Source organism: Garra rufa, chromosome 15 (assembly GCF_049309525.1).
Source record: "Garra rufa chromosome 15, GarRuf1.0, whole genome shotgun sequence".
In the NCBI taxonomy this organism is placed as follows: Eukaryota; Metazoa; Chordata; class Actinopteri; order Cypriniformes; family Cyprinidae; genus Garra; species Garra rufa.
This window is the reverse complement of record NC_133375.1, coordinates 31,476,820-31,492,285: the sequence shown is the minus strand read 5'-3', so window position 1 is coordinate 31,492,285 and position 15,466 is coordinate 31,476,820. Positions and strand designations below refer to the sequence as shown.

Genomic DNA, 15,466 nt, shown 5'->3' with positions numbered 1-15,466 from the left:
GAAACTGAACACTAATAATCCAAGCTAAAGACCTATGGTCTGAGATATTACAATCATCAAGCTATCTTAACCGAGGCATGCAGACTGCATATCTCACCCTCATCAAAACAAACTCTCCAATATTCATTCCCCTATAAACCGATCTCAGACATGCTCTCAGGACGTGTAGCTGTCAATCTGTGTTCACCGCTGATCAATCTTAGGAATTGCAAGAGTATCATTTCTAACAGCTGAGATCAATGAGTCACAATGAGTCGACAGGCCAAGGAGACCACGTTTACGTATTTGATGATATATGCTGATTCATAGAAGGATCTTTTTATTTTAAGTGCATGTTGAAAGTGCAACAGTGAGTAATGTCCATGGACTTTACTGTGCAGAAACCTATGCAAATCTTTAACAAACCCAGTTGCAAAAAAACTCTTACTTTTACCAAAGGACTTAACGCTGGCAATAAACAAATAACTCCTTAGACTAAACCACCAAAGCTCTGCTTGAATTACTTTTTCCAGCAGTGTTACCTCATCTGAAGATTACTGTATCATATTTATTGGATTTGTCTTAGCTACTCCTATAACATGAAGTATAAGGATACGTAATCTATAGAGGTTCTGTAATATGAGCTTATACAGCTTTCGAAGTCCACATGAACCTTGCAACCCGTTTTATTTCAGAAATCTGACGCAATTCAAGTGAAACTGGATATCCAATGCCAGAATAAAGCTAAAAATGTCAGCCAAAATGTTTTAGAGGTGTTACACATTACTGTTTAAAGGAGAAGTTCACTTCCAGAACAAAAATTTTAAAGATCATTTACTCACCTCTTGTCATCCAAGATGTTCATGTCTTTGTTTATTCAGGCGATAAGAAATTATGTTTTTTGAGGAAAACATTTCAGGATTTATCTCCATATACTGGACTTCTATGGAGCCCGCAAGTTTGCAACTTCCAAAAATGCAGTTTAAATGCAGCTTCAAAGGGCTCTAAATGATCCCAGCCGAGGAAGAAGGGTCTGATCTAACGAAATGATCAGTTATTTAAAAAAAAAAATTTATATATAATTTATATACTATTTAACCTCAAATGCTCATCTTGTCTAGCTCTGTGTGTACTCTGCTGTCGAAAAACTCCCATCTCACTTTCTCCTTCAACTTCAAAATCGTCCTACATCGCTGCAGAAGTACCGACCCAGTACAAAGTGACCATGCAAAGATCAAATGCCCTTTACACAATTCTTTAAAAAAAATGAAGTAGGGCGATTTTGAAGTTGGAAGAGAAAATGAGATAGGAGTTTTTTGACCTACCCTAACTGTCTTGAACCAGAATACACAGAGTACACGGACAAAGACGAGCATTTGAGGTTAAAAAGTATATAAATAGTAATTTTTTAAAGAAAATAACCGATCGCTTCCTTGGTGGGATCATTTAGAGCCCTTTGAAGCTGCATTTAAACTGCATTTTGGAAGTTCAAACTCACAGGCACCATAGAAGTCCATGATATGGGGAGAAATTCTAAAATGTTTTCCTCAAAAAACATAATTTCTTTACGACTGAAGAAAGAAAAACATGAACATCTTGGAGTTTCAACAAAAAATTCTCAAAATCCAAAAGGATTTCTAAAGGATCATGTGACACTGAAGACTGGAGAAATGAGTGATGAAAATTCTAATTTGCCAGTACAAGAATAAATCACATTTCAAATATATTTTAAGAGAAATTGTTATTTTAAATTGCAGTAATATTTTATAGTTTGTACTTTTTTTGAGCAAATAAATGCTGTCTTTTTGGTGCATAAAAGACTTTATACTGTTACACATTTATGAACATTTTGTTTTTTTAATAACATGCAGTTAAATCTTACACAATGAGACCTGAGCATGTATTAGACAAGTGAATAGGGTCAAAATTGATTTCATGTTGACTTTACTGCTGAAACATTAAAATCAGACAGCTAACAGTTAAGTATTAAAGAAATCGGGGGCACCATAGAAGTCCATTATATGGAGAGAAATCCTGAAATGTTTTCCTCAAAAAACATAATTTCCTTACGACTGAAGAAAGAAAGACATGAACATCTTGGATGACGAGGGGGTGAGTACATTATCTGTAAATTTTTGTTCTGAAAGTGAACTACTCCTTTAAGATCAGCTGGAGTCCCATCTTTATCTTAACTCTCTCTTTTTATGTTTCAGTCTTTTATTTCTCTTTTTAATGGTCAGAGTATAATACATGTGGACATAGCCATACAGAACATTTGTGGATTTATGGAACAGTTGTCAAGCATCAAGCTCAGACTCTTTAACCATTCAAAAGGAAAAGAACTTACGACAGGTACTGCTAAATGTGGAATTAAAACTATTGAATTGTTAATCCTGCAGTTACAAGCACAAAATGCTACTGGAAAAAAAAAATGCATTTTTACTGAAGTATATGTGATACTTCAGTAACTCTGACAGATTAGGGGAAATATGGATGCGAGGTGTGAGCGTCTACGTGTGCGAGAAAAGGAAAGACTTCCATAACACATCAGGTTTCAACTCTGTAATGACTTGGAGAGTGAACTACATTGGACTTGACATCAAGCTGATTTGAAAAGCTTGTCGCTTGTTTGGAAAAAAAAAGCAGCTGCTTGTGAAAACTCACAAGTTTATTTCTGTTCCAGGATTCTCACCTCCGCTTCTTTATCTCCTGTTAATTAGCATCGCTGCTAACAAGAACTCTAGCACATATGCAAACCGCATGCATCTCCTCCTGTTCTCCTGTAGAGTGTATGTGGGGGAGAGAAGACATAATCTAAAATTCTGCAAGCTTTACAGAGAGGAAACTAATTAACTTGGGCAGGCTCTTAAAATCCAATTGGGTTTTCACCCGATGCAGATTATTTTTAATTAATCTGGTATGAAATGAAATGAGCGACTAACGGAGAAGCTGGACTTGGTCGATGTTTTGTTTCATAAACATCAGACCCAATGCTGACATGCTTTAGCTGCTAAATGCAAGACATGTTCACACTCCCTGCTGTAAACAAAAGGCAAAATACTACCTTAAAAACATGTGGGGTGAAAGAGAGAGAGACACAGACTGCCTGTGAGTGTTGTGACAGTAAAAGGCCTCTTTAAAATCACTGCTCACCTGATTGGCAGGGTCACTCAGTGCCTGTCTACCCATCACTCACAAGGCACCTCTCACCTCTTTAATATTCCTGACGTCTAACGGGGGCTTTTTCCTCCTGCTTTTTGCCTTTTGAATGTGAGTTGGCAAAATACGAAGCAACCTGTCAGTTTCAGTCTACATGGCATAAAACAGTCAATGCAATTATTTAGTTATACCATAACAAATGCATTACTAAAGGTGGCTGATTTAACAAAGATTTAACATGTTTTTCCATTTCAACTTCATTTTTAAATTATACGAGTTTTAACTCAATTTTTAAGTCAGTTTGACATTATTTGAAGGGATAGTTCACCCAAAAATGTCATTCCAAACCCATGAGACCTTTGTTCATCTTCCTAACACCAATTAAGATATTTTTAATTAAATCTGAGAGCTTTCTGACCCTGCATAGACAGCAATGCAACTACCAGGTTTAAGGCCCAGAAAGGTAGTAGGACCTTGTTAAAACAGTCTATGTAACATCAGTGGTTTAACATTATTGTTATGAAGCTACAAGAATACTTTTTGCAGGCAAAGAAAACCAAAATAAGATTTCTTCTCAATTTCTTCTCTTCTATGTCAGTTCTTGGCATCTGTCTGAGCCTCAATGTGGTAGTTGCATTGTTGTCTATGCAGGGTCACAAAGCTCCAGTATTGTTTAAATAACTTAATTTATGTTCTGAAGATGAACGAAGGTCTGTCAACATGAGGGTAAGTAAATAATTACAGAATTAAAATTTTTAGGAAGAATTATATATAAGTAAGACATATCATTTCAAAGTGTAATTAAAGCTGCGAGCAGCGATGAACGGGCCCTCGCACCCGGGCTCACCGCCGACCGGTGGCTTCAGGAAAACAGCAAACGGTGGGCAGTATGCTTTTAATACAGTAAATATAGAAAAAATGTCATAAGTCATTTAAATGTGCCAAACTTGCCGCTGCCAGCTGGTGGCGCTATGCCTATAACTGATTATTGGCATGTAGATGTGTTCAGGCCAGCACTATTATCAAATATATGAAGTTTGGTGCAGATTGACCTTGGTGTGTTTGAGTTAGTGAAATATATGAGATATCCTGCTGCCAACAGGTGGCGCTATGATAATATCTGAATATTGGTCTTTAGGTGTCTTCAGGCCAGGACTCTTACCAAACCTGTGAATTTTGTGGCAGATCAGACATTTTCAGGCTAAGTTATAACAACTTCTATGTCTATGCAGAAACATCAAACTTTGTCAGGCCATCACGGACATGCCCTTTAATGAAAACTCAAGATCTTCACAATTTAACATCTCTAAGGCCTCAAGATCAGACTGACCAAATATAATGTTGATTTAATTAAATGCAATCAATGCAAGGACTTCAAATAGATGCCAACTGTGAACCAGTATGCTACAAATAAGAACATGTATTTCATGATGATAGCAAAATGTTATTACTGCTTCCTTTATATCCACCACTTCTGCTTAAATGTCATTGTTACCTATCTGTACAATTTTTGTATAATATATTTTTGTATAAAATCAATTTTTGTCATAACTAAGAATCAATAAGGAAGACGGTGCCCAGTTGGCACATGCATTCACAGTAACCATCTGCTAGTTTGGATTTTAAGTTTACAGAATTGAAAGGGTTACACTTTAAAATCAACACACAGACACATACACACAAAATATAAAATGTTGCCATTCAGTTTCATTTGTTAAAATTAACTATATCAGTTAACATGACCAATAAATAAATAGCATTTATTAATGTTAATTAATATTAAGCTAAAAAAAAAGTATTCATATAAAGTTTATGTACAGTGAATTAACATGAACATGAACACAGTTCATGTGGGTGTACAGCAATACACAATAAAGTGCTCTATAAACGCTTCATTCTTTCAAAATATCTTTAAAAATCAAGTTGAGTATTTTAACGGGGTGATATATATATTTATAACTGTTCTTAAAATTATGGTTTTCAGATGTTTTGAAGAGATAACAGTAACGTTTGTTTTGTTGTCAAAGTTTGTCTTAATTTTTTATTATTATTATTTTATATTCAATAAATAACACTATGTAAATATTGTCTATCAATGAAGATAAATTGATCATGCTAAAAAGTTGTATTTTTTTAAATATTTTGCTATGTGACTGAATAGGACAAGTTCATGGTACAGTTAAGTAAAAAATAAATAAAAAACAACAACTGCAAAATACGAACAATGAAAGACTTAGTGACCCTTTATATTTTCTCAAAATATCAGACTCTCAAAGATCAGACATATTTATGTAATTACACTACATACAGTATGTGCATTTTGTTCAAAGGTGGTCTGTAGAATGGCTCTCTACTCTGTCACCCTCTCTGCCTCTCACCCCTCCCCCCTGCAATAATGAGCTTCTCTGTGCCTGACTGAACGCACACACATACTGTAGAGACATTCACCCAGAGTGACAGCAGGTTTCTGAGTTCTTTTTTTAATTTTCTTTAATTCATTGAAGCTTGTATAAAATTAATATTTCCAGCACTTGCTCAGAATGATTAGATCTATGTGTGAAAAAAGTTTTAAAGAGTTTGGATGCTGCACTTTAAAGATATAAAAAATTAGGGTTATGTTTTTTACTACATCTTTAAAAAATCACCACGTCAACACCGTTCGAGATATCCCAAATCCGCTCGCAATTTAACATCTTCAGAATCTTCTCTTCATGTTAAAAAAGTTTGGTGTGAAAAGCTGGTTGTTCTTAGGAGTAGTGTGAATTTGTTTACTACCTGATTTTTCAAAAAATCCACATTCAAATCAAAATAGCCGGCTTTCTGTTGGTCTTAGCTAATGAGTTTGATTTAGAAAGTTGTCCAGATTGATGAGAACAATATAAGTACAGAGTTTGGTGACTGTAGGAAAAACTAACCCCCCAACTTTTGTCAAAAGATGGCGCTATAGAGTGCCTGCTCCACGCCCATTTATGACCTTTTGCCAGTGTCTAACTATCATTAATATTGATGTGTGTGTTGAGTTTCATGAAATTCTAAGCATGTTATCTGCCTCGAAAAGACAGGAATGTAATTTTAAAGTTTGACACGTTGCCATGGCAACAGCATTTGATTTATCATCGACCCCTTTACATATTCTTATCGGCCGTGTTTTGACATGATTTTGATGAAGTTTAAAGAAAATCGAGTAAAATTAAGAGGCTGATTTCAAAGCATTTTGAAAATGACACGTTTCCTGCTGCCAGTTGGTGGCGCTATAACTTTGACTCATAATAGTCACATTTATGGAATCGGCATCATACAAGGAACAAACTGGTGAAGTTTCATCAGAATCAGGCAATGTGTGCAACAGTTATTAGACACTTCCTGTTTCTCATTTCTCGCCATAACTTTGTCGCCTTGCCACGGCCAAACCGTTCGAGATATCAAAAATCTCCTCGCAATTTAGCGTCCCCAATGTCTTGAGATCATGCTGACCGAGTTTGGTGACAATCCTATGGAAACCCTGGGAGGAGTACGTTAAATTCCAGAGCATGCGCTTTTTAAACAGCCCTAAATATCCCACTTCCTGTTGCGTGGAGCCCATGACATAGAGTACAAAAGTTGTTCAGCTCGATGAGTTCTATATGTGTACCGAGTTTCATATGAGTACGTGCAAGTATGTGTGCGCAGTACATCAAGTTTTCAAACTGTGTTCCAGGGGGCGCTGTAGAGGCCCTGAACCACGCCCGGGTCCCAGCCTCTGTGGCGTCCGGACGACGGCAGATTCCGACGTGTGTGCAAATTTTCAAGAGTTTTTGAGTATGTTAAGGCCCCCAAAAGTGCCCCAACGGTTGAAAAAAAATAAAAATAAAAAAAAACAAAAAAACAAATAAGAATCCTTAGAAGAACAATAGGGCCTTCGCCCTTTTGGGCTCGGGCCCTAAATATAACTGTTTAGTTAGCTTAAATAAAATAAATACATGTTCAATTTAAATGAATGTTAAATTAATTACTATTGGTAATTAAAGACATTGAAGACAAAATAAGGTTCTATTAACTACAATGTATTGTTTAGTTACAATAATTAAAAAGACTTAAATTTAATCTATTAAAATTTAATTAAGGCAAGGCAAGGCAAGGCAAGTTTATTTATATAGCACATTTCATACACAATGGTAATTCAAAGTGCTGTACATAAAAAGGAATTAAAATCACAATAGCATAAAAATCATAAAAAATTAAAATAATAATCACAACAATAAAAACAAAATTAAGAACATTTAAGATGATTTTAAAAAAGAAAATGATTTCAAATTGATTAATACAGTAAAATGATTATACATAAAATAATGCAATTAAATATCAAATCAAATAATGCAATTAAAATGTATACTGTATAAAACAATTAATTAAAATGACCTAAATTCAAATTATAAATAACATTATTAAATATTAAATTACTTAGTACTGGTAATTAAAGACATTGAAAACATAAACTAAAGTTACATTAATTAATTAGCTTTTTTAGCTACAAATTAATAAATAAATAAATTATTTCACAAAAACATTTAATATGAAATGCATACAAATAACTGATGGAAAAAAATAACATTAATTCAGAATTTCTTAAGAGTAGCCCATCTACCTCAAATTTGCCAAAAATAATTATTTTTTATGCACACAACCATAGCGGATTTTTATTGAAGTCTCTGGTTTGTGTGGATTAGTATTTTAAAGATAATAACCGCATCTCTGAATGGTGCTGTTATTATTCCTGTCGCCACTGTTCTTTTCGCAATTTTAATTTCCTTTTTAAATATTCCATTATCAGAACACAAGGTTAAAGGAAAGACAAAACTCAATACGTGCCTTCTTCTACCCTGACACACTATGAGAGTGAACGGTCTTCTTTAGAATTTTCTTTATTCACATTTGAGAAAGATGGTTTGCTTACACCTTATATCAAAAATGTAGTTAAGTGAGTTTGATTATCTATCTCGTTTTTATTCGGTTTAAGATACGGCAAACTCGTGTCTGAAAATAATTCCACTAATAACCAAATCTGCAACATATGTTGTCTGCGGAAAGTTCAGATTAGACATAGCACTTGTCATTTCAAAAGTCTGAAAGGAGCTGTATAGCAACAGATTTGCGGCGGCAGATAGCTACCCGCTCTATTAATGACCCCCAAGTTTGAAAAAGATTAGAAAAAACCCTACAAGAACTCATTTTCCAGTATGTGTCGGCACTGACGGAGGCCTGGATATTGTGAGTGTGTGAGAAAGGAGGGTGGACTGAAATTTCAACCACTTTAATCACTGCCACATGCTGTTTCTTTTATTAACGCAGCGTTGGGAGGAATATTCCTGTTGAGGATTGTCAAGTGCTTGACTGATTCATATACTTTTTTTTTTTTTTTTAACTGTCACCTTTTCAAATACTGTGACTGGGAGAAACGAGTGTGTGCATACATAAACACACTTTCACATTTACACACATACACAATGAGATACCGTGTTCAATGTGCGGTTTTCAATCTATGGCACGAGGGAAAAAAATAACACAATGCAGATATTCAATTTAGATAGAGAACAAGGCCAAATCTTCTCGTACACTGGAGACAATGCTCCATTTGCCTCAGCAGGCTTAAAAAGAGCATGCAGGGAGCACACGGTGCGAGAAACTGACAGCTCAGGAGTGGAAATTTCCAATTATGGATCTGAAGAAACAGAAACACAGAGAATGAAAAGCAAGAGGTACACAAATTCTGTGTGAGGAGCCAGACCTGTGTGCTGCTTCCTTTATGATTTCACTTGAAAGTTTGGACAGAGCTCTCTGAGACAGTGAGGAAAACAAAGAACATTGAAGGTGAGAGTCAACCAGAGAAGCAGAGAGAAAGAAAGATGTACAGGGTGAAATGTACAATCTACTGTACTGCTCTATAGCAATAACAATGTCTAGCTGGTTTGACCAATCCAGATTGGTGTCGTCAAAAGTACAGATTTTTAAAAACGTGATACCAACATTTCCCACGAGCATTTTGAGCACTGGTGAGCAGATTCCTCTGATTGGCCACTCAACAGATATGTCTGTGATTGGCTACAATGATCATCGCCTACACTTCCAGATCCAGATCAACTATCCATATATCAGCAGAACTTTCCTTTCAAAAATCCTTATTCAGACCATTTTGTGAACTGGTTCGATTGATGAATTGAAATAAACTGACTCAAAAGAATGATTCATATCAAATGAAAAACTCTATGACAAGCATAAAAAAAAAAAATTACTTCTGCGCTGAAGAAAACCATGGATACAAAAAAAAAAAAAAAAAGCTTGCCGCTGAAAGGGCAAGTTCAACCAAAAATAAAAATCCTGTCATCACATACTCTCCTTCATGTCATTACAAGCCTGAATGATTTTTTTTTTCTTCTGTGAAACACAAGAGGATATTTTAGTAAGAACAATGCATAAAAAACTTTGGACCCTCATTGACTTTTATTGTATGTATGAATATATATATATATATATATAAATGAAGTAATACAGGTTTCAACAGACCTGAAGGTGAGCAAATTAAGACAGATTCTTTAATTTTGGTTAAACCATCTGTAAGCTCAAAAATTTAACCATCCCTTTATGATAAACCATAAATAGAAAAACATACATTCACTATAAAATTTACTAACTTTTTCAAGCCTGGAAATTCCCTGATTTTCCATGACGATAGAAATCTCAGTTGTATGTGAAACACAATTAGGCCTTGTCCACACTAATACAGTTTTGCTTGAAAATCTTTTTCTGAAATGTTTTTCTCTCCGTTTTGGCCTTCCATCCACCCTGGAGTTTTTGTTAGTGAAAATTACACTTTTTGAAAACACTCACCAAAGTGGGTACATTTGAAAACGCTGTTTTTGTGCTGTATGTGGACTATGAAAACAGAGGTATATGAAAATGTGACTTATATTGAACCAATAGGTATCTGTTTTTTACGTTCACACCTTTGCTAAAATACGTTATCTTGTACACTCTTCATACTACTGTCCTGTAAAGATGACAGAAAATGTACTCGCAGCTGCTGTCCTGTGGCAAAACGTGAGGGCAGTTGCATTTTAGATCAAACAAAGCACAGCGAGTGAGTGTGACCTGAAAGCATCATTAAATCTTGAGATATTTTCCCAAAATAAAATTATCCTGCTTGAAGAAACTTATCTGTATCGCTCAGTGACTTTTTATGAGGTTTTATGCAAGCACAGCAAGGTGAATTTCACATTTTCCTACATTTCAGTGTGGATGAGAAAGTTTTAGAATTTGCTAGTGTGGACGGAGAGAATTTTGACACAAAAAAGCCATTTTCAAACTAAAGGAGAAGTTCACTTCCAGAACAAAAATTGACAGATAATTTTCTCACCCACTTGTCATCATTCTTCAGTCATAAAGAAATTATGTTTTTTGAGGAAAACATTTCAGGATTTCTCTTAGAGTTGTTCCGATTCCGATACAAGTATCGGAAATGCCACCGATACCACAAACAATCTAGCATCGGTATCGGTTTGTACTTGAACACACGTACCGATCCAATACCATTTTCTTAAAAAAGACCTAGTTATGCCCGCTAGCTTTGCTTTACGCTGCAAATTTGGAAGTCAATTCTTATTCACTGCTCAGAATGCAAACACAGGAAGTTGTGCTGACCAATCAGCCAGTAAAACGGCAACATGTCTCATATGACCCTGATCCAGTCATAAAAACGGAATTTACAGTTTAACGTGGAATGTGATGGAATTTGTCAAAGTTTGGATGAATTAATCAAAAGAAGGTCATTAAATTTAAATCAAATCGTGACATGGACTAATATTTGTAAATATAAAGCTGCAAAACAACTATTTACATATGAATTCTGTGTGTCTCTGTGTGAGCTGTGCAGCGCTGACCGTTAATCAGCTTGGACCGCAGCGCAAACAATCTTGCACGAGACCAGAACAGCTTTATTCGGGAGCCAAAATTGATTTTGCGACACTGTTTACTGCTGCGAGATCAAGTGAGAAGCTTTAGAATTTGCAGCACAATGAATAAGGCTGCTGCAAGATCTAGTGGGAATCGTTCAATTTCTGTCTAGAATTCTCTGTTATAAACAGTCAGAAAACCAAAAGTAGTAATGCTAACTATAAAAATGCCTGCGAGTTTGAACTTCCCAAATGCAGTTTAAATGCAGCTTCAAAGGACTCTAAACAATCCCAGCCGAGAGTCTAAACATCTAATTTTCTCTTCCAACTTCAAAATCGCTTTTTTACCTCTTTTTTTTTTTTTTGTAAAGGGCATTTGATCTTTGCACATTCATTTTGTAAACACTTGGTCGGTACTTCTGCAGCGATGTAGGACGTTGGAAGTTGGAGAAAATGAGATGGGAGTTTTTCCCAATTAATGTATTTACATTAATGAATTAATGTAGACATAGCCTTAGTGGAGTTCAACATTTCCATGGGGTCCTTTAAAGTGTTGTATATTATAACGTTAGAATTTAAGGGAAAAAAAGGAAAAAAACTAGAAACAGAGCAGCTGGCAAAGTGCAGACATATACATTGCACTAACAATACTTAGAAGTTAACACACTGTAAAAAATTACTCTGGGGGGTATTAAATACAACCCATAAAAAACAGTTAGATTTTACTTAAGTATATTAGTCAGGAAGTAAAATATATAATAATGGGTAAGTTCTACCCTCACTACCTATTAATTTACAGTAATAAATGCAACAAGAAAGAATTAAGTAATATATACCGAAAAATATTCGGTATATATTACTGGTGCTACAGCACCACAAAGTGCGCATGCGTCAACGTTCAGGAGGGAATCACTGGATACTTGTCTTCTGTGCCAATGGCGGGACAGTGATGTGTCGAAATACAGGTACGTTTTATTTAAAACATTCTGATATCATCATGAATACAAATGTTAAAATGTTTGTTTGAAGTTAAGAGCAACAGAAATATTTTGTACTAGCACGATTCTGTGTTATGTTGTCGGCGCCACAGCAGTCATGAAAGATTGACTGTTAGAATTTGTGGTTGGTCAAACTAGCTTTGAAAACTGAGAACATTGTCCAAAAATGGCACCGGTAAATGTGAGTAAAAACATACATTTGTGATTCAAATATATTACCTGTCGTTAGTTTTATGTATACGGCTAAAATGAGCAAACAGCTTTAACGTTGAGCGAGCGAGCGTGGTTGAGCGAGCGAGCGAGTGAGAGAGAGAGAGAGAGAGAGAGAGAGAGAGAGCGAGCGAGCGAAAATATGCGTTTGTGAGTATGTTTGCGTTCGTCTTCGTAATGTTCGTATGTCTGCGTGTGATGTGCTTCATTCGTGATGCTAAGTTGTGAACAAACCGTACTGTACACTAACTATACTGTCTCTCAGTGAATAATGTGTTATGTACACTTGGTATTATAGCTAACATTACAGGTAATGTTAAGTCCCCAAGCTAATGGTTAGCATGAATGTGCGGTTAGCGTGTGCTGTTGTGAAACCGACAAAAACAAAAGATAGATATCTGTAGGCTTAATGCATTTTATATTCCTTATGTGATCTTATGTTATCTTGAGTTTTATATATTTTGTCAATTCACTTTGAGTTATGTGTTTGAGTGATCTTGAGGTTGCAGATACATTGCAATATGAACTTTTTGAAAACTAAATTCTAACAACTAAATTCCATGTCTGTATAGTTCCGGAGTATTATGGAAAAAGGACAGTGTATGTTGCCTTATTGAGTATCCAGGGGAAGACCAAGAAGAGCTCTTTCTGGATTGTCAGGTATGTTATTGATCAACTCCAGGCATCTCAACAGATACACAAAATGTTGGCCAGATGCCACTGTTTTATTTCTAATATCAATTACTGTGATTTAATACACAAATTAATATATATTTTTGAATGAATACTGACTGATTTCTGTCCATCAAATGAAAGTCTACTCATCCAAATCTCTTCATGCTTCAAGAAGTTCATGAAAAGATCATTAAAAAGAAATACTTTGAGCAGATTAAGATTAATCCAAGTCTTCTTAAGAGGCACAATCGTTTTAAGTGATACACAGATTTAATTTAGGCTTTTATTTATACATTTACATTCATCAGCCAACATAAGCTCAGCCCTACTTGCTTGATGCATGAGAACAAAACCTCATTGGTTCTCACTTTTCAGGCAAACAAGTTTGAGCTTCCATTTACGAAAACAAAGCCTATAATTACATGTCAATTTATGAAGTTCATCATATAAATTCATCAGGCTTCTTTATGAGACTTGGATTAATCCACTCAACTCACATAAATTTATTTTACAATCTCTTTATGAACTTTTTAAAATCTCAGTTATGGGTGAAAAGAATTTCAGTGGAGGGACAGAAATTTCTCAGATTTGATTTATTATATGCAAATATAATGATATAGAAATATTATATATATAGAAATATGTAACTATTGCCATTTGTGTTTTGAAGATTAACAAAAGTCTTATTTGCTAAAAACATGAGGGGGAGTTAAATTCTCTTTACGAATTACATGTGAGAATTAATTATCCTTGACATTAAATTTTGGGGGATTAATCCAGTTTTTTGTATTGGAACATATCATGGCCCACTTTTATAAAAAAGACACCTCAACAAAACATTAGAATGGCATCATGCTAGCAATGTAGAATCACAAAGAAAACAATGTACTGGAACATGTTAATATGCTTAAACAAATCTTAAAAATAAATAAAATTATATGCTTCTTGTTTTTCTTTCTAACAGGAGGGTGAACTTGAGGGACACAAATCAAATGATGAAGATGTTGGTGATGCATGATCCAGGAGGACCCAGCCTCTCATTTTCAAGTGTTGTAGCCATCATTTTAACAAATCATGTCAAGTCAGTTTTTATATAGTTTGAAATGACAAAATGTGGGACAGCATTTAAGATTATTGTTTTTAGCACATATTCTGACATGCATGAAGACATTAATAGATTTTTTTTTATTTTAATGGGAAGTGTTTAAGAGGTTTTATGTAACATCAATCATATAAAGTTGTATTTCACTTAAATTGATTGTAAGAGGATTCTTTTGAATGCATTAATTAATTTGTTTGAAGAAGAAATGTTTGTTATTTGGTTAATAAAAAGTAAAATGCAATATCCTGTGTCTGACAATTATTTTTTTAGGTAAATTTAACCTCTCTGGAATAAATGTGTAATTATTTATATTGGCTAATTATTATAAATAATAATTAAGTAGATGAACTGTTGCCTACTAAAATAGAGTAAATATTACTCAATCTTTATAGCTAATTAGTATTCAAAAATATTACTTAGAATTTACCTACTTTTTTTTAGTTAGTCATAGCTGTAAAATATAGGTATTTTTTACTCTAATATATAGGATAGAATCTACCCAATCAAACTGAGTGCAAATTGTTACCTCAATTTTATTGAGTAGATTCTATAGGTTATTTTTTACAGTGCACTAACACTACAACTTGTGTGATCTTAAGGTTCAAAATCAGCATAAACTAAACATTAAACATAAAACACTGTCGAACAGATAAGGTGCTCACTACTGAATACTTGTTGCATTGTGTCTGGTGTAAGTGTAAAGCACACTTACACAGTCACACTCCACTAGACTCAGTTCAACTCAGTTAAAACCAAGTTTCTAAGCAAAGTTTGTAATTTCTACCTGATCTGTTTTGGCACTCAGAGTGTACATTTGTACTGTGGAAGAGCACGGCTACACATCCAAATCCTCCTCTCCATCTCAGCCAAGCATTACATGAAGGCTGATTGACAGCTCTTGGAATTGTATCAAAGACGAGCGCCAAACTAAGTGTGTGTGCACGGAGAGAAAATAAATATAAAAGTGGCTGGCGGCAGAGTCTGCCGAGGAGGCAGTGGCTGGGTATCTTTCACATGCAGTGTGTCACATTCCTTTCCCACGCTATACACATCTCGGAGAAGAAAATATCAGCTAAAGAGGTAGAAGCGTCTTTGAAAAGGGCCCTTGAAGCCTTTTCACTCAGACCTGCAGCGCTTAGAAGCATCTCATGTACGTTTGCGGCATAAACAAAGGTAAAGAAACCCTGACTGTCACCTGCCTCACTTTCTCTCTCATTCTCAAGCACTCTCACTCATAATTTTATCAGGTGCCAAAACCGTCCCGCGGCCGAAATTAGACACCCCAAACGGTAAAATGATCTCCAGATGAATTCATTTGCAAACAGCCCAGCAGAGAGCGTCTCGCTGTGTGGCGGGGGTGGTGATTTCATGATTTCAGGATGACGGACAGCTCATCTCTCTGTCTTGGCTATGCCGGT

The 15,466-nt window shown here is 35.2% G+C and overlaps 1 protein-coding gene and 1 long non-coding RNA gene across 2 annotated transcripts in view; one reads left to right on the top strand and one right to left on the bottom strand.

The window, feature by feature from the left end:
- The window catches only part of agbl4 (AGBL carboxypeptidase 4), a 486,475-nt gene that overhangs the window by 387,824 nt on the left and 83,185 nt on the right, over positions 1-15,466 (bottom strand). The window lies entirely within an intron of this gene.
- LOC141286553 (uncharacterized) lies at positions 12,193-14,265 on the top strand. Its single transcript, XR_012339291.1, has 3 exons — positions 12,193-12,242; positions 12,844-12,931; positions 13,911-14,265. It is a non-coding gene; the product is annotated as an uncharacterized lncRNA (long non-coding RNA).